The following is an 18,941-nucleotide window of genomic DNA, read 5'->3' on the forward strand; positions in this document are numbered from 1 at the left end:
TTTTTTTTGTAACAAATTGAAGGTTTGTGGCAACCCTGTGTCAAGCAGCTCTACTGGTGGTGCCATTTTTTCCAACAGCATTTGCTCACTTCGTGTCTCTATGTCATGTTTTGGTAAGTCTCACAATATTTCAAACTTTTTCACTATTATACTTGTTACATGATCTGTGATCAGTGATCTTTGATGTTACTATTGCAAAAAGATTACAGCTTGCTGAAGGCTCAGATGATGGGTAGCATTCTTAAAGTCTGCTTTCAAATTAAGATATGTACTTTTTTTAGACATAATGCTATTGCACACTTAATAGACTACAGTATAGCATAAACATAACTTTTACATGCACTGGGAAACCAAACAACTCGTGTGACTTGCTTTCTTATGATATTCTCCTTATTGTGGTGTCTGGGACCAAAGCCATATCTCCATAATAATATGCCTGCACTAGGTAGGCACAGGCCATCACTCCTGCTGCAACGAGCAAACAAACTTGAATAAAGGATCATCGAGCTAAGGAAGCAATCAAGAAACAATATCAACTAGTATGCTAGAGAGGGACATTTAGAGATTTGGAGCAGGGGTTTGGTGTAGGGAGACATACTCCACTGGAAAAGAGAAATCACCATACCTTTTGATGAACTCATTTGCTGGCATGATGGAGTGAAATCTAGCAGAATGTCAAGCCGATTTCCCCCACAGGACATTTCCTTAGTGTCAGGGTGGTACAGGATGATGGGGGACTGAGCCAAGAAAGCAGAGTGAAATTTCCTGCACAGTCATGGCACGAACAAACCAAATCCCGCTAGATAAAGGGGCCTGTGACAATCATTAGGTCTCCTCTTCAAGACATTTGCCAGTTTTTGAACCTATAGAAAGCAGGAAGCTTAAATACCTAATGCCTGAGGGAGAGAACTTTCCAAAGTGAGGAATCAGAGACCTACCAGACTCACAGTAAAAACCCAGAAGTGCCATCCCCAAGAAGGGGGCTGAGTCAGAAAAAGTGAAATCATCTGCAATGTTTCAGTGTTTATGAGACAAATTTTCATTGAGAAAGTGTAACGGTAACAAATACATAGCTGGTCTCTCCTTACATTTGCCATACTCTGAAGCTGTGAGAACTGAGAGCCTAAAGAGCTGAATTCAAACATCTGAAAGACTGAAGTCAATAACTGACTGTATTTATTGAAGAATCAAAGACCTGTCAGGCTCACAGCAAAAATCCAGGGAGGCCACAAATCAGGAAAAATCATAGGTAGGATGAGACAAGTAAAGCTCCAACCCAGTTCTGACCTAGTAAAATTCCTGAAATGACTGAAATGATCAGCCACTCTGATTAACAGAGAAAGGGGTAAATCTTCTCTGGTTCAAAGTAATAGCATCTTCAGTCTCTATGAATTTTTTATTCACCATGTCCAGCACACAATCAAAAATTATGAAATTCCTGAAGCAGGAAAAAGTGACTAAAAATTAAGACAAAAAAAAAAAAAAAAAAAAACAAAACAAGAAAAATTGATTTAGAGGGAATTCAGATTCTGGAGTTAGCACAGAACTTTAAAATGACTATATTGAGAGTAAAAGATGGGGATTAATAGATTAAAATATGGAGAATCTCAACAGAAAATTGGAATCAATTTTAAAAAATCAAATACAGATAAATGAAAAATAAGAAAACTGATCCCCAGCAGAACTTAGGGAATACTAGAAGAAATTTTTTTAGGCTGAAGTAAAATGGCCCAACATAGAACAGAGCTGGCCTCTCCGTCCCATATTGAACTCGAGTTGGAAGAGGCGAGTCCGGTCTCAAAACGGAGGTAAAACCGCCGCCCGGTCGCCCCCAGCCCGACTCCGGCCGTCGCCGCCGCCGCCGCCGCCGCCGCCGCCACCGCCGCCGCCGGGGGGGGGTGGGGAGGAGGGCCATGATCCAAAGGAACCAGAACAGTTGAGAAAACTGTTTATTGGTGGTCTGAGCTTTGAAACTACAGACGATAGCTTAAGAGAACAGTTTGAGGAATGGGGCACACTTACAGATTGTGTGGTGATAAGAGACCCCCAAACAAAACGTTCCAGGGGCTTTGGTTTTGTGACTTACTCTTGGGTTGAAGAGGTGGATGCAGCAATGTGTGCTCGACCACACAAGGTTGATGGGTGTGTAGTGGAACCAAAGAGAGCTGGTTCTAGAGAGGATCTGTAAAGCCTGGTGCCCATCTAACAGTGAAGAAAATTTTTGTTGGTGGTATTAAAGAAGATACAGAAGAATGTAATTTGAGAGACTACTTTGAAAAGCATGGCGAGATTGAAACCATAGAAGTTATGGAAGACAGGCAGAGTGGAAAAAAGAGAGGATTTGCTTTTGTAACTTTTGATGATCATGATACAGTTGATAAAATTGTTGTTCAGAAATACCACACTATTAATGGGCATAATTGTGAAGTGAAAAAGGCCCTTCCTAAAGAAGAAACGCAATCTGCTGGATCACAAAGAGGTCGTGGAGGTGGATCTGGCAACTTTATGGGTCGTGGAGGAAACTTTGGAGGTGGTGGAGGTAACTTTGGCCGTGGTGGAAACTTGGTGGAAGAGGAGGCTATGGTGGTGGAGGTGGTGGCAGCAGAGGTAGTTATGGAGGAGGTGATGGTGGATAGAACGGATTTGGAGGCGACGGTGGTAACTATGGCGGTGGTCCTGGTTACAGTAGTAGAGGAGGCTATGGTGGTGGTGGACCAGGATATGGAAACCAAGATGGGGGATATGGTGGCGGTGGTGGAGGATATGATGGTTACAATGAAGGAGGAAATTTTGGAGGTAACTATGGTGGTGGTGGGAGCTATAATGATTTTGGAAATTATAGTGGACAACAGCAATCAAATGATGGACCCATGAAGGGAGGCAGTTTTGGTGGAAGAAGCTCGGGAAGTCCCTATGGTGGTGGTTATGGATCTGGTGGTGGAAGTGGTGGATATGGTAGCAGAAGGTTCTCAAAACTCACAAGAAAAGGGCTACAGTTCTTGGCAGGAGAGAGAGCGAGGAGGTGTCAGGAAAGCTGCAGGTTACTTTGAGACAGTCGTCCCGAATGCATTAGAGGAACTGTAAAAATCTGCCACAGAAGGAACGATGATCCATAGTCAGAAAAGTTACTGCAGCTTAAACAGGAAACCCTTCTTGCTCAGGACTGTCCTAGCCACAGTTTGCAAAAAGTGCAGCTATTGATTAATGCAATGGAGTGTCAATTAGATGTACATTCCTGAGGTCTTTTATCTGTTGTAGCTTTGTCTTTTTCTTTTTCTTTTCATTACATCAGGTATATTGCCCTGTAAATTGTGGTAGTGGTACCAGGAATAAAAAATTAAGGAATTTTTAACTTTTCAATATTTGTGTAGTTCAGTTTTTCTACATTTTAGTACAGAAACTTTAACAAAATGCAGCTTTGAAGGTGTTTCCTTGTGAGTTAACAAGAAGATCATTGTTAATTAATATTTTGTATGAATTTTGCTGAAGTTAACTGTAAAGAAACACCTGCTGACTTGCAGTTTAAGGGGATCTATTCTCCCCATTTCCAAACCATGAAATGAATGGGCTCTGACATGTGGAGAGAATAGATATTTGTGTTTGCAATGTGTGTCTTAGATAATAGACTTGGGTATTTAAATTAGCATATTTGTGAATTTAATAGCATTAAGACTTACTTCAAATGAAAAATCTCAAAATTCAAAAAAAAAAAAAAAAAGAACAGAGCTGGGAGCTCGATTGGAGCTGCCTGTGGGGGAGGAGCGCCGCCGCCGCCGCCGAGAGCTGGGAGCTCGATTGGCGCTGCCTGCGGGGGAGGAGCGTCGCCGCCGCCGCCGCCGCTCCCGCCGCCGCCGCCGCCGCCGCGAGCTGGGAGCTCAGTTGGCGCTGCCTGCTGGGGAGGAGCGCCGCCGCCGCCGCCGCCGCGAGCTGGGAGCTCGATTGGCGCTGCCTGCGGGGTGGAGCGCCGCCGCCGCGAGCTGGGAGCTCGATTGGCGCTGCCTGCGGGGGAGGAGCGCCGCCGCCGCCGCCGCCGCGAGCTGGGAGCTGGATTGGCGCTGCCTGCGGTGGAGGAGCGCCGCCCCCGCGAGCTGGGAGCTGGATTGGCGCTGCCTGCGGGTGAGGAGCGCCGCCGCCGCCGCCGCGAGCTGGGAGCTCGATTGGCGCTGCCTGCGGGGTAGGAGCGCCGCCGCCGCCGCCGCCGCGAGCTGGGAGCTCAGTTGGCGCTGCCTGCGGGGGAGGAGCGCCGCCGCCGCCGCGAGCTGGGAGCTCGATTGGCGCTGCCTGCGGGGGAGGAGCGCCGCCGCCGCCGCCGCGAGCTGGGAGCTCGATTGGCGCTGCCTGCGGGGGAGGAGCGCCGCCGCCGCCGCGAGCTGGGAGCTCAGTTGGCGCTGCCTGCGGGGGAGGAGCGCCGCCGCCGCCGCCGCCGCGAGCTGGGAGCTCAGTTGGCGCTGCCTGCGGGGGAGGAGCGCCGCCGCCGCCGCCGCCGCGAGCTGGGAGCTCGATTGGCGCTGCCTGCGGGGGAGGAGCGCCGCCGCCGCCGCCGCGAGCTGGGAGCTCGATTGGCGCTGCCTGCGGGGGAGGAGCGCCGCCGCCGCCGCGAGCTGGGAGCTGGATTGGCGCTGCCTGCGGGGGAGGAGCGCCGCCGCCGCCGCGAGCTGGGAGCTCAGTTGGCGCTGCCTGCTGGGGAGGAGCGCCGCCGCCGCCGCCGCCGCGAGCTGGGAGCTCGATTTGCGCTGCCTGCGGGGTGGAGCGCCGCCGCCGCGAGCTGGGAGCTCGATTGGCGCTGCCTGCGGGGGAGGAGCGCCGCCGCCGCGAGCTGGGAGCTGGATTGGCGCTGCCTGCGGTGGAGGAGCGCCGCCCCCGCGAGCTGGGAGCTGGATTGGCGCTGCCTGCGGGTGAGGAGGGCCGCCGCCGCCGCCGCGAGCTGGGAGCTCGATTGGCGCTGCCTGCGGGGTAGGAGCGCCGCCGCCGCCGCCGCCGCGAGCTGGGAGCTCAGTTGGCGCTGCCTGCTGGGGAGGAGCGCCGCCGCCGCCGCCGCCGCGAGCTGGGAGCTCGATTGGCGCTGCCTGCGGGGGAGGAGCGCCGCCGCCGCCGCCGCGAGCTGGGAGCTCGATTGGCGCTGCCTGCGGGGGAGGAGCGCCGCCGCCGCCGCCGCGAGCTGGGAGCTGGATTGGCGCTGCCTGCGGGGGAGGAGCGCCGCCCCCGCGAGCTGTGAGCTGGATTGGCGCTGCCTGCGGGTGAGGAGCGCCGCCGCCGCCGCCGCCGCCGCCGCCGCCGCCGTCGCCGTCGCCGTGAGTGAGGAAGCGCCTCGGTCAGGCCTGCTGAGGGCCCTCGCCGACGCCTGGGCTTACCCGCCGCCCCGCCAGCTCCGCTCGTTTCCCGTCCCCCGCGGCCCGGCGCGGGGCAGGCCTGCCGGGGCCATGGAGGACGAGGTGGTCCGCATTGCCCAGAAGATGGACAAGATGATGCAGAAGAACGCGGTAAGCGCGGCGGGCGGCGCGGGCCGGAGGGAGGCTGGGCGGCGGGCGGGGGTCAGTCGGCCTGAGGGGTTTCCCGGCCCGCGGTGAGCGCGGCGGGTGCCGCGTGACGGCGGCGAGGCCCGCGCTCTGGGGAGGGGTTCCTGGGGAGGGGGGAGCTTCGTGTCCTGCGGCCGCGTCCCGGGCAGGGGTCCTGGGGGGCGTCCTGTCTCGCAGCCGCGTCCCGGGCAGGGGTTCTGGGGGGCGTCCTGTCCCGCAGCTGCGTCCCTGTCAGGGGTTCTGGGGGGCGTCCTGTCCCGCGGCCGCGTCCCGGGGAGGGGGTCCTGGGGGGGTCCCGGGGAGGGCGTCCGGTCCCGCGGCCACCGGCGCTGGGGCCCGCCCTGGGCGCCCGAGGCCCCTCGTGATTAGCGCAGCCCGGTAAACTCCATCGAGGCGTCCTCCTCATTATTTTAAACGTGACGGTGGTAAAGCCTCGCTGGTTTAGCTGAAGAGTGCAGAGAGCCCTCCCTGTTTGAAAAGAATTCGTTGTCTTTCCCGGGCTCATTGGCCAGCAGCGAGAAAACAACATCAAACAGAGGTTTGTGATCAGTTTTAGACATGAAACTGTTCAAGCAAAACGTGAATTTCCTGGATCTTATTTTTGAGGAAGGCTGAACATTCCCTTGATTGTCTCAACTCTCCTGCATGTTTGCTTAGCAATTAAAAAAGGTGAACTATGCCAGCGTACTTGGCAAGTTGCTAAACTTTTTGGAAAAAGTGGATCTTGTTAGGCCGCGGAGTGCGGGGAGCTGTGTTTAAGGCACTGCCGCCGACGAGGCTGTGCTGCCGGCTGGATTTGGACACATGTCGTTGCTGGTCCTCTCAGTGGTTTACGGTTGCTACCGGTGGCGTTTTCTGTTACTGATAACGTGTGCACGTGAACGTGTTCTCTTGTGGTTTGTATGAGGTGCTCCAGTTTTTGCATTTCTGTCCACCTGTGTGGGTCACTCTCAGTCCCTTGCTTCCGAGTCGTCTATATTTTCAGCTAAACTTCTGAAATTCCAAGTCAAACGAATGTGAAGGAGAGAAGGGCTGCTCTGATTTGCACAGCACTTTGGAGTTACAAAGCGTTTGTGCAGAATTCTTTGGCGACTCACGACAGCTGTGTTGCATTCATTTTACAGAATAAGAAACTGAGTCAGACCAAGCAGTTCACCTCCTTAAATGAAGTGTGCGTTGTGGATTAAGCCAGGACCCGAGTTTCCTGCTGGGCAGCATGCAGAAGTAATGTTAAACACCGAATTCTTAAGACTTCAGACTTGGTGTGCGCCTCTTTTCCTTTAACAGGTGCATTGCCCGGCGTGTAATTTCATACCCTGTTAATCTGTCTTTGCAATTTTGGCTTTTTAAAGTACCTCCTGTTTGTTTTCTGTTCCAGACATTGCCTGTGCCATTTATTTTTTCTGTTGATACAGGCCTTTCATTCCTCACTGCAAGTGATGAGTTCTGTATATTTGATTGGCTGAACGTTTCTGTTATTCTGTTTAAACTGGCAAGTTTTTTTTCTTTGCCTAGAGAACCCTAGACTCCCCTAGTAGAAGCTGGCTCCTAGGGAAAAAGGCCGTTTCTTGGGTAATTTTTTTCTCGAACTCAGGCTATAAAATGTGTACCTTTTAATCATCTAGTGCACTAGGTGTTTTTGTTTGTTTCCTTTCCTTGAAATAGACGTTTCCTAGAAATGAGGAATTCCTTAGTGAGCAAGTATGGAGAAGACCAGTTTGTATTTATCTGCAGTTCTCAAATTATAAACACATAATGCGTCAGCAGGAGAATGAGGATAAGCTCCACAGATAATCCTCAAGTCTCATTTTTCTTTTCAAATCTTATATTTCTAGTAGTACAGAACTTTACCAATATAAAAACTTGCCCCCCCCCCCCAAAAAAAAAGAACAGAACTGCAGGAAAGAGCAAAGAGCACTTAAAGTCTGTGTGTGTGTTTAATATATATATGTACATATACCCAGGTACATACACCTTTATATTTATATGTTGTTTTGTAAATAAATGACAATAATAATGTCTTGTGGAGATGTAGAACAGAAGTATACAACAAAAGCACAAACAGCAGGAGGGGGCAAATGGAATTAAACTGTTAAACCTCCATGGGATGGTTCCATGGAGGAGGCAGAGAGGGGGATGGGATCCTCGAAGAGCTGCTGAAGACCTTGCATTTTTTGCAGATCTCTTTAGAATGCTACTTGTATATTATGCTCTCACTGAGTGCACCTGGCTGAGCTATGGCACATTAGCACGGTAAACATTTGTCAGATTTGCCCTAGTCAGAAAATTTTCTATACCTGCCATCCTGCTTGGCACTTAAAATAGTTTTTTTTTTTTAAGGTCTCTATGATATAGGGATGATGGGTGAAGAAGGTAGGCTGCAGGGTAATAATGTAGTATGTATGATCCCATTTTGATACAGTAAACAGAAAGTATTAAATGCATGCCTGTTTGTATGAGCAGTGAGTTTGCATGGTTATCTCAAGAGGGAGGGAATGGGACGGGTAGAGAAAGAGATTGACCACAGGCTATTGTTTTACTTGTTACAAGAGGCATGTGTTGCCTTCATTTCTGATTAAGCTTTTTGTTTACAGATTATTGTAGGTTTACATGCAGTTGTAAGAAATAATAGTGAGATAGGTCCTGTGTGTCCTTTACCCAGTTTTCCCCAATGGTAACATCTTACAGAACCATAGTATACTGTCACAACCTGGGTATTGCCATTGACACAGTCAAGATACAGAACATTTCCATCCCACAGGATCTCTCCTGATGCCATTTTATAGCCACTGCTGCTCCCCCACTCCCCACCAAATCATAATGATCTGATAGTGCAGTGGATAAAGTTGCACTAAAGTTTTTGTGCAGATGATCAAGGGAAAATAGCCCCTGGGGAAGATGGCCCATCTCCCAGTCCCCCGGCCCTATCTGTCCCTGGCAACCTGTCATTTCAAGAATGTTATGTGGGACTTCCCTGGTGGCGCAGCGGTTAAGAATCTGCCTGCCATTGCAGGGGACATGGGTTTGATCCCTTGTCCGGGAAGATCCCACATGCCGCGGAGCAACTAAGCCCATGCGCCACAATGACTGAGCCTGCGCTCTAGAGCCCGGGAGCCACAACTACTGAGCCCACGTGCCACAACTACTGAAGCCCGCGTGCCTAGAGCCCGTGCTCTGCAACAAGAGAAGCCACCGCAGCGAGAAGCCCGCGCACTGCAACAAAGAGTAGCCCCCGCTCGCCGCAACTAGAGAAAGCCCACACGCAGCAACGAAGACCCAACGCAGCCAAAAATAAAATAAATTAACTAATTAATTAAAAAAAAAGAATGCTATGTGAATAAAATCATATAGTGTGTAACCTTTTTTTTTTTTCTTAATTAAAAAAAAGTTTGTTTTTGGCTGCGCTGCCGGTTATGCGATCTTAGTTCCCCGACCAAGGATTGAACCCAGCCCAGGTAGTGAAAGTGCTGAGTGCTAAACACTGGCCCACCAGGGAATTCCCAGTATGTAACCTTTTGGATTGGCCTTTTTCAATCAATGTAATTCCCTGGAGAGTCATCCAAATTGCATGAATCAATAGTGCTCCTTTTTTTAAAAAAAAAAAAATATATATATTTATTTATTTATTTGGCTGTGCGGGTATATAGTTGCAGCATGCGGGATCTAGTTCCCTGACCAGGGATGGAACCTGGGCCCCCTGCATTGAGAGTGCAGAGTCTTAACCGCTGGAACACCAGAGAGGTCCCAGTGCCGCTTTCTTTTTAATTGCTGAGTAGTATTCCATGGTTTGGCTATACTTCAGTTTGTTTAATCACTTGCCCATTGAAGAACATCTGAGTTTTTTCCCATTTCTTGACTATTACTGAGAGAGATGCTGTGGACATTTGTGTACCTTTTTTTGTGCGAACATGCGTTCTCTGGGGTAAATGCCGTATGGTAAGTGTTGCTTTTTTTTTTTTTTTTTTTTTTTTGGCTACGCTGTGCCACATGTGGGATCTTGGTTCCCCAATCAGGGATCGAGCCCGTGCCCCCTGCATTGGGAGCTTGGAGTCTTAACCACTGGACTGCCAGGGAAATTCCTGTATTGCTCCCCCTGCCCCACTTGATTGATTGATTGATTGATTGGTTGATTGGCTGTATTGGGTCTTAGTTGCGGCACGCGGGACCTTCGTTAAGGCATGTGGGATCTTTTTTGTCATTGCGGCGCACGGGCTCTTCGTTGCAGCATGAGAGCTTCTCTCTAGTTGTGGCGTGCGGGTTTTCTCTCTCTAGTTGTGGCACGTGGGCTCTGTAGTTGTGGCGTGCAGGCTCCAGAGCGCGTGGGCTCTGTAGTTTGCTGCACGTGGGCTACCTCATTGAGGTGTGCGAGCTCAGTAGTTTGGCGCGAGGGCTTAGTTGCCCCGCGGCGTGTGGGATCTTAGTTCCCCGACCGGGAATCGAACCCGCGTCCCCTGCATTGCAGGGCGGATTCTTTACCACTGAACCACCAGGGAAGTCCCTGTATTGCTTTTTTAAATTAAAAAAAAAAAAAAAAAAGGAAAAGCAATCAGAGGTAAAACAACTAATTATATGATTGCCTTTCAAAGTACATATTCAAACCCTACATTGTTGGTGTACATAACTTCTTTATGTTGATTTCTGGTGTTTAGCTCTAGTAACAAGACAATAATAATAACGCTGTAGTTTTCCTTGTTTCTTTCAACTGATGATCTGTGTATTTCTTACAAATAATAATTAACACTCACAAGCTACCAGGAGGCAAGTAATGGTTAGTGCTGGTGTGGTTAACTCCTTTATAGATAGGGAGGTTGAGGCATGGATATTGTGGAATTTGCCATGTTGAGGCATGGGTATTGTGGAATTTACCTAAGGTTATAACACTGTGTTCTGACTCAGATTCATTCAGATTTACTCCTTCTCTTTCTGTCTCCTGAATTAATAACTCTTTGTAATTTTGACCTAGGTGTGAGGACACGAAAAGGGTTTTTTCCTGTACCTGAGGTTTAGTGCTTGTTTTATAGAAGCAATATAGTATAGTGGTTAGAGTATGCACTTTAGCATCTGATTTTTTTTTCTTCTTAAGTCTTTAATGAATTTGTTACAATATTGCTTCTGTTTTATGTTTTGCACATGCCGGAAAGGTAATAGGCCTTGGCCCCTGGGCCTGGGCTTCGTCTCTTGTGCTGTCTCCTGTCCCTGTTGCCCCCGCGCGCTGGCCCGTCCGTGCTGTGCCAGGGGATATTGGTCGTCTCCCGGCTCAGTTCACAGTAGCTGAAAGGGACAGTGTGTAATGTTCTGATTTCTGCCCATCGTTTTCAAAGGGAGGCTCTGGCCATTGCTCCTCGGGTAAAATGCAGAGGGAGTGCTTTTTAAGATGGGACTGTCAGTGTTAGGGCCACTCCTTAATTACCAAAACGGAATCCCCTTCAGTTCCTCCAGCTGTGTTGTTTTGGCACAGAAAATGTGAGTAATAGGAATTTGGAACTAAGTTGGAGTGAAAAAACGCACCGGTCCCGCCGAATTTTCCATCGAAACAGTTGATTTGTGTTGTCTCTAGGAATTCTAAAGGGCGTACCGTTGCTTCCTAACCGGTGTCATTTGGGAGATCTACCTCTGTACGTTCAAATGATTAATTTTGAGACTTTGCTCATGTGTGCAGTAAACCCTTTAATTCCCTAAGACCTTCCTTTCCTCCATCTCATACCCCATTAAGCCCGCTTCAGTTTATCTCCTGAATTTCTTTGGAATCTGTCAGCTCTCCCTCAACATTCTAATACTGAACTTGCCTGTCTGTTGCGATTAGGTCCTAACTAGTGTCCATATATCTTGTTTCCTTCCAATCCATTCTTCACACAAGAAACCTTCAAAGCAAGTTGGAACATTGCTCATAAACATCGCTCACAAACATTGTTTTGAGAATAGAAAACACAGTGTTGGCCTTTAAGACTCTGCGTGGTCTAGAATCCTCTCTGCTTCTCTAGCCCCATCTTGTGCCACTTGTGCCCTCACTGTCTATGCTTCAGATACACTGAATTAACCTTAGTTCTCACTCATCTGACAGAAGTCAGTTGAGAAATTATTTTTCACTGTGATTCCTAGCATTAAGGAATTTGATGATCAGGTTTTGTATGAGGACTAAAACTAAACTGGGAAGTGGAAGAATTGAGTTTAAACTGTGTCAGTCAACACGCATGTATTAATGATACCTAAGTATTGAACACGGGACTAGGTTTCATGAGGGATACAGAAGTTCTGGCCATCTCTGGTTTTGGATATCCCTTATTTGTTGAGACCTTTGCGTTGTTTGGTTGCCTTTTGTCTGTTTTCCAGATGGGAAAACAGGAACAAGGGAAGTATAGGTTATTACTAAGTGGGGTTGAACAAGTGGAGCAGCAAACTGCAAAGCAGAAAGAAGAGGGACGTACTATAGAGGGATATGATTTCCATTTTCAAGGCGCCTGCGTCCTGTGCAGGGAGACAGCCTAACATAACATGTGCCTAACAAAAAATATATTGACTTCTTACTAAAATCTCCAGTTCATATAACCAAGGGGTTTATACCTTCTCCTTTAAAAGTGATATTCCTGGGGGGAGGGAGGGGCAAGATGGCAGAAGAGTAAGACGTGGAGATCACCTTCCTTCCCACAGATACAGTAGAAATACATCTACACGTGGAACTGCTCCTACAGAACACCCACTGAACGCTGGCAGAAGACGTCAGACCTCCCAAAAGCTTTATTTTATTTTATTTTATCATCTTTATATCTATATATAAAGTACAGTCTTGAGCTAGTACAGGTAGCCTGAGAGTCTTAGAGGCCTTTAGTTAAAGGAATCTAGCCAGCGAACATAATTCTCATACTAAACTGCCACAAGGAAGAAGTTAACTTACCCTGTATGTCAGGGTCCAAAAAAATTTAAAGATGTGCCTAATGCAAAAATAAGTTATAAAGATTTAGGCCAGTCAAAAACTAACAGCAGTTTCAGGTAGAGGTGCATGCCTAATGTAAACCAGCATAGTTTCCATTTACTGCGTTCTTGTAATCACTGAAATAAAAACTTCTACAAGATTAAAAAAAAAAAATTCACCGATTAAAGTAAGTGTACAATTCACTAGTTCTTAGTATTTTCACAACCAATATTGCTATCTAATTCCAGAACATTTTTGTCACGCCCCCCACAAAGAAATCTTGTATATGTTAGCTGTTACTCCCTATTTTCCCCTCCCCAACATCCCCTGGCATCCACTAATCTACTTTCTGTCTATATGGATTTGCTCATCCTGGACATTTCATAGACATGGAATTATACAATATATGACCTTTTGCTATTGGCTTGAAATATTTCTCCCTTTAATAGTGTCAGTTTTTCGGACTTCCCTGGTGGTACAGTGGTTAAGAATCCGCCTGCCAATGCAGGGGACACGGGCTCGAGCCCTGGTCTGGGAAGATCCCACATGCCGCGGAGCAACTAAGCCCGCACGCCAAAACTACTGAGCCTGCGCTCTAGAGCCCAAGAGCCACAACTACTGAAGCCCATGCACTTAGAGCCCGTGCTCCTCAACAAGAGAAGCCACCGCAACGAGAAGGCCACGCACCACAACAAAGAGTAGCCCCTGCTCGCCACAGCTAGAGAAAACCCGCGCGCAGCAACGAAGACCCAACGCAGCCAAAAATAAAAATACAAATAAATAAATAAATAAATTTATTTATTTATTTAAAAAATAGTGTCAGGCTTTATCATTTTAATTCTGTTAGTTTTTCTTTATGTATTTGGGACTTGCTTATACTGCATTTGTCTTTTAAGTCATATAGGAGAAAAACTGAATTACAAACAAAAATACATTTATACTGTCTTTTGTATTTCCTTATGTAGTGGACATACTCCACTGGAAAAGAGAAATCACCATACCTTTTGATGAACTCATTTGCTGGCATGATGGAGTGAAATCTAGCAGAATGTCAAGCCGATTTCCCCCACAGGACATTTCCTTAGTGTCAGGGTGGTACAGGATGATGGGGGACTGAGCCAAGAAAGCAGAGTGAAATTTCCTGCACAGTCATGGCACGAACAAACCAAATCCCGCTAGATAAAGGGGCCTGTGACAATCATTAGGTCTCCTCTTCAAGACATTTGCCAGTTTTTGAACCTATAGAAAGCAGGAAGCTTAAATACCTAATGCCTGAGGGAGAGAACTTTCCAAAGTGAGGAATCAGAGACCTACCAGACTCACAGTAGAAACCCAGAAGTGCCATCCCCAAGAAGGGGGCTGAGTCAGAAAAAGTGAAATCATCTGCAATGTTTCAGTGTTTATGAGACAAATTTTCATTGAGAAAGTGTAACGGTAACAAATACATAGCTGGTCTCTCCTTACATTTGCCATACTCTGAAGCTGTGAGAACTGAGAGCCTAAAGAGCTGAATTCAAACATCTGAAAGACTGAAGTCAATAACTGACTGTATTTATTGAAGAATCAAAGACCTGTCAGGCTCACAGCAAAAATCCAGGGAGGCCACAAATCAGGAAAAATCATAGGTAGGATGAGACAAGTAAAGCTCCAACCCAGTTCTGACCTAGTAAAATTCCTGAAATGACTGAAATGATCAGCCACTCTGATTAACAGAGAAAGGGGTAAATCTTCTCTGGTTCAAAGTAATAGCATCTTCAGTCTCTATGAATTTTTTATTCACCATGTCCAGCACACAATCAAAAATTATGAAATTCCTGAAGCAGGAAAAAGTGACTAAAAATTAAGACAAAAAAAAAAACAAAACAAAACAAGAAAAATTGATTTAGAGGGAATTCAGATTCTGGAGTTAGCACAGAACTTTAAAATGACTATATTGAGAGTAAAAGATGGGGATTAATAGATTAAAATATGGAGAATCTCAACAGAAAATTGGAATCAATTTTAAAAAATCAAATACAGATAAATGAAAAATAAGAAAACTGATCCCCAGCAGACCTTAGGGAATACTAGAAGAAATTTTTTTAGGCTGAAGTAAAATGGCCCAACATAGAACAGAGCTGGCCTCTCCGTCCCATATTGAACTCGAGTTGGAAGAGGCGAGTCCGGTCTCAAAACGGAGGTAAAACCGCCGCCCGGTCGCCCCCAGCCCGACTCCGGCCGTCGCCGTCGCCGCCGCCGCCGTCGCCGCCGCCGCCGCCGCCGGGGGTGGGGTGGGGAGGAGGGCCATGATCCAAAGGAACCAGAACAGTTGAGAAAACTGTTTATTGGTGGTCTGAGCTTTGAAACTACAGACGATAGCTTAAGAGAACATTTTGAGGAATGGGGCACACTTACAGATTGTGTGGTGATAAGAGACCCCCAAACAAAACGTTCCAGGGGCTTTGGTTTTGTGACTTACTCTTGGGTTGAAGAGGTGGATGCAGCAATGTGTGCTCGACCACACAAGGTTGATGGGCGTGTAGTGGAACCAAAGAGAGCTGGTTCTAGAGAGGATCTGTAAAGCCTGGTGCCCATCTAACAGTGAAGAAAATTTTTGTTGGTGGTATTAAAGAAGATACAGAAGAATGTAATTTGAGAGACTACTTTGAAAAGCATGGCGAGATTGAAACCATAGAAGTTATGGAAGACAGGCAGAGTGGAAAAAAGAGAGGATTTGCTTTTGTAACTTTTGATGATCATGATACAGTTGATAAAATTGTTGTTCAGAAATACCACACTATTAATGGGCATAATTGTGAAGTGAAAAAGGCCCTTCCTAAAGAAGAAACGCAATCTGCTGGATCACAAAGAGGTCGTGGAGGTGGATCTGGCAACTTTATGGGTCGTGGAGGAAACTTTGGAGGTGGTGGAGGTAACTTTGGCCGTGGTGGAAACTTGGTGGAAGAGGAGGCTATGGTGGTGGAGGTGGTGGCAGCAGAGGTAGTTATGGAGGAGGTGATGGTGGATAGAACGGATTTGGAGGCGACGGTGGTAACTATGGCGGTGGTCCTGGTTACAGTAGTAGAGGAGGCTATGGTGGTGGTGGACCAGGATATGGAAACCAAGATGGGGGATATGGTGGCGGTGGTGGAGGATATGATGGTTACAATGAAGGAGGAAATTTTGGAGGTAACTATGGTGGTGGTGGGAGCTATAATGATTTTGGAAATTATAGTGGACAACAGCAATCAAATGATGGACCCATGAAGGGAGGCAGTTTTGGTGGAAGAAGCTCGGGAAGTCCCTATGGTGGTGGTTATGGATCTGGTGGTGGAAGTGGTGGATATGGTAGCAGAAGGTTCTCAAAACTCACAAGAAAAGGGCTACAGTTCTTGGCAGGAGAGAGAGCGAGGAGGTGTCAGGAAAGCTGCAGGTTACTTTGAGACAGTCGTCCCGAATGCATTAGAGGAACTGTAAAAATCTGCCACAGAAGGAACGATGATCCATAGTCAGAAAAGTTACTGCAGCTTAAACAGGAAACCCTTCTTGCTCAGGACTGTCCTAGCCACAGTTTGCAAAAAGTGCAGCTATTGATTAATGCAATGGAGTGTCAATTAGATGTACATTCCTGAGGTCTTTTATCTGTTGTAGCTTTGTCTTTTTCTTTTTCTTTTCATTACATCAGGTATATTGCCCTGTAAATTGTGGTAGTGGTACCAGGAATAAAAAATTAAGGAATTTTTAACTTTTCAATATTTGTGTAGTTCAGTTTTTCTACATTTTAGTACAGAAACTTTAACAAAATGCAGCTTTGAAGGTGTTTCCTTGTGAGTTAACAAGAAGATCATTGTTAATTAATATTTTGTATGAATTTTGCTGAAGTTAACTGTAAAGAAACACCTGCTGACTTGCAGTTTAAGGGGATCTATTCTCCCCATTTCCAAACCATGAAATGAATGGGCTCTGACATGTGGAGAGAATAGATATTTGTGTTTGCAATGTGTGTCTTAGATAATAGACTTGGGTATTTAAATTAGCATATTTGTGAATTTAATAGCATTAAGACTTACTTCAAATGAAAAATCTCAAAATTCAAAAAAAAAAAAAAAAAGAACAGAGCTGGGAGCTCGATTGGAGCTGCCTGTGGGGGAGGAGCGCCGCCGCCGCCGCCGAGAGCTGGGAGCTCGATTGGCGCTGCCTGCGGGGGAGGAGCGTCGCCGCCGCCGCCGCCGCTCCCGCCGCCGCCGCCGCCGCCGCGAGCTGGGAGCTCAGTTGGCGCTGCCTGCTGGGGAGGAGCGCCGCCGCCGCCGCCGCCGCGAGCTGGGAGCTCGATTGGCGCTGCCTGCGGGGTGGAGCGCCGCCGCCGCGAGCTGGGAGCTCGATTGGCGCTGCCTGCGGGGGAGGAGCGCCGCCGCCGCCGCCGCCGCGAGCTGGGAGCTGGATTGGCGCTGCCTGCGGTGGAGGAGCGCCGCCCCCGCGAGCTGGGAGCTGGATTGGCGCTGCCTGCGGGTGAGGAGCGCCGCCGCCGCCGCCGCGAGCTGGGAGCTCGATTGGCGCTGCCTGCGGGGTAGGAGCGCCGCCGCCGCCGCCGCCGCGAGCTGGGAGCTCAGTTGGCGCTGCCTGCGGGGGAGGAGCGCCGCCGCCGCCGCGAGCTGGGAGCTCGATTGGCGCTGCCTGCGGGGGAGGAGCGCCGCCGCCGCCGCCGCGAGCTGGGAGCTGGATTGGCGCTGCCTGCGGGGGAGGAGCGCCGCCGCCGCCGCGAGCTGGGAGCTCAGTTGGCGCTGCCTGCGGGGGAGGAGCGCCGCCGCCGCCGCCGCCGCGAGCTGGGAGCTCAGTTGGCGCTGCCTGCGGGGGAGGAGCGCCGCCGCCGCCGCCGCCGCGAGCTGGGAGCTGGATTGGCGCTGCCTGCGGGGGAGGAGCGCCGCCGCCGCCGCCGCCGCGAGCTGGGAGCTCGATTGGCGCTGCCTGCGGGGGAGGAGCGCCGCCGCCGCCGCGAGCTGGGAGCTGGATTGGCGCTGCCTGCGGGGGAGGAGCGCCGCCGCCGCCGCGAGCTGGGAGCTCAGTTGGCGCTGCCTGCTGGGGAGGAGCGCCGCCGCCGCCGCCGCCGCGAGCTGGGAGCTCGATTTGCGCTGCCTGCGGGGTGGAGCGCCGCCGCCGCGAGCTGGGAGCTCGATTGGCGCTGCCTGCGGGGGAGGAGCGCCGCCGCCGCCGCCGCGAGCTGGGAGCTTGATTGGCGCTGCCTGCGGGGGAGGAGCGCCGCCGCCGCCGCCGCCGCCGCCGCGAGCTGGGAGCTGGATTTGCGCTGCCTGCGGGGGAGGAGCGCCGCCGCCGCCGCCGCCAGCTGGGAGCTTGATTGGCGCTGCCTGCGGGGGAGGAGCGCCGCCCCCGCGAGCTGGGAGCTGGATTGGCGCTGCCTGCGGGTGAGGAGCGCCGCCGCCGCCGCCGCCGCGAGCTGGGAGCTCGATTGGCGCTGCCTGCGGGGTAGGAGCGCCGCCGCCGCCGCCGCCGCGAGCTGGGAGCTCAGTTGGCGCTGCCTGCTGGGGAGGAGCGCCGCCGCCGCCGCCGCCGCGAGCTGGGAGCTCGATTGGCGCTGCCTGCGGGGGAGGAGCGCCGCCGCCGCCGCCGCGAGCTGGGAGCTCGATTGGCGCTGCCTGCGGGGAGGAGCGCCGCCGCCGCCGCCGCCGCGAGCTGGGAGCTGGATTGGCGCTGCCTGCGGGGGAGGAGCACCGCCGCCGCCGCGAGCTGGGAGCTCAGTTGGCGCTGCCTGCTGGGGAGGAGCGCCGCCGCCGCCGCCGCCGCGAGCTGGGAGCTCGATTGGCGCTGCCTGCGGGGTGGAGCGCCGCCGCCGCGAGCTGGGAGCTCGATTGGCGCTGCCTGCGGGGGAGGAGCGCCGCCGCCGCCGCGAGCTGGGAGCTCAGTTGGCGCTGCCTGCTGGGGAGGAGCGCCGCCGCCGCCGCCGCCGCGAGCTGGGAGCTCGATTGGCGCTGCCTGCGGGGTGGAGCGCCGCCGCCGCGAGCTGGGAGCTCGATTGGCGCTGCCTGCGGGGGAGGAGCGCCGCCGCCGCCGCCGCCGCCGTCGCCGTCGCCGTGAGTGAGGAAGCGCCTCGGTCAGGCCTGCTGAGGGCCCTCGCCGACGCCTGGGCTTACCCGCCGCCCCGCCAGCTCCGCTCGTTTCCCGTCCCCCGCGGCCCGGCGCGGGGCAGGCCTGCCGGGGCCATGGAGGACGAGGTGGTCCGCATTGCCCAGAAGATGGACAAGATGATGCAGAAGAACGCGGTAGGCGCGGCGGGCGGCGCGGGCCGGAGGGAGGCTGGGCGGCGGGCGGGGGTCAGTCGGCCTGAGGGGTTTCCCGGCCGCGGTGAGCGCGGCGGGTGCCGCGTGACGGCGGCGAGGCCCGCGCTCTGGGGAGGGGTTCCTGGGGAGGGGGGAGCTTCGTGTCCCGCGGCCGCGTCCCGGGCAGGGGTCCTGGGGGGCGTCCTGTCTCGCAGCCGCGTCCCGGGCAGGGGTTCTGGGGGGCGTCCTGTCCCGCAGCTGCGT

The 18,941-nt window shown here is 51.1% G+C and overlaps 1 pseudogene across 1 annotated transcript in view; it reads left to right on the plus strand.

Annotated features, from left to right (window-relative positions):
* Positions 1-18,941, plus strand: part of LOC309653958 — a 37,839-nt pseudogene that overhangs the window by 542 nt on the left and 18,356 nt on the right. The window contains exons 2-3 of the transcript in view: positions 14,633-15,390; positions 15,517-15,753. The product of the transcript in view is annotated as an uncharacterized misc_RNA (transcript). The remainder of the gene's footprint in view (positions 1-14,632; positions 15,391-15,516; positions 15,754-18,941) is intronic.

The sequence above is a fragment of the Balaenoptera physalus genome (genome assembly GCF_965194825.1).
Source record: "Balaenoptera physalus genome assembly, contig: HAP1_SCAFFOLD_1553, whole genome shotgun sequence".
Lineage (NCBI taxonomy): Eukaryota > Metazoa > Chordata > Mammalia > Artiodactyla > Balaenopteridae > Balaenoptera > Balaenoptera physalus.